General features: G+C 29.3%; 1 protein-coding gene and 1 long non-coding RNA gene across 5 annotated transcripts in view; one reads left to right on the top strand and one right to left on the bottom strand.

Annotated features, from left to right (window-relative positions):
* The window catches only part of LOC111085208, a 15,839-nt gene that overhangs the window by 7,700 nt on the left and 7,511 nt on the right, over window positions 1-628 (top strand). Inside the window, exon 2 of the long non-coding RNA XR_002610041.1 lies at window positions 277-283. This is a non-coding gene — a long non-coding RNA (uncharacterized LOC111085208). The remainder of the gene's footprint in view (window positions 1-276; window positions 284-628) is intronic.
* The window catches only part of LOC106456939 (G-protein-signaling modulator 2-like), a 56,801-nt gene that overhangs the window by 53,073 nt on the left and 3,100 nt on the right, over window positions 1-628 (bottom strand). The window lies entirely within an intron of this gene.

Raw genomic sequence — 628 nt, 5'->3', positions numbered from 1 at the left:
AATGTGTTTGGATGCCATTTCTTTCTTTTGAACCAAGGTTTCAAGGAGGTAGGTTGTGTATTTAGTCTGCTTGACATTTCATATTTTTTTAAACCCAAATACAGCTTATTTACTAAGGTTGATAAATTATAGTGGAATTCTATGGTACTGATATGGTAATTTATGATTTTTTGATTATTCAACTGTATATATATAAAACCTAAAAACATTTTGTTTCATATCCTCCACGTGCAAAATTTTAATACGTTTAGCAGCCTACATCAAGCAGCAATCAAGTACAAAGGTCATAACTAGAAGAGATAATTGTTTGCTTTACTTCTATATTTACTGTTCTATGTTCAAATAAAAACAAGTTTAAGAACTTATTTCTAAATAGCAATAAACTACATACATATATAATGTATAATAACTGAAATGTGACTGTATTTTACAAAATACTAGTCTACTAAAACACAGCCAAGACAGGTCACTTTGTAAAAACTAAAGGTCACTTTTATATTAGTGGATACGGTTACACCAGAACACGTGCGCCACATCATTACAACTTCTGTATTGTTAGCCAGGCATGGCTGAAAGGTCAATATAATAAAAATAATAAATATATATAAATGTATAATGTTACGAGATG

The sequence above is a fragment of the Limulus polyphemus genome, unplaced genomic scaffold (genome assembly GCF_000517525.1).
Source record: "Limulus polyphemus unplaced genomic scaffold, Limulus_polyphemus-2.1.2 Scaffold273, whole genome shotgun sequence".
Lineage (NCBI taxonomy): Eukaryota > Metazoa > Arthropoda > Merostomata > Xiphosura > Limulidae > Limulus > Limulus polyphemus.
The sequence above is the reverse complement of the archived record's forward strand: the minus strand, read 5'-3'. Positions and strand labels throughout refer to the sequence as shown.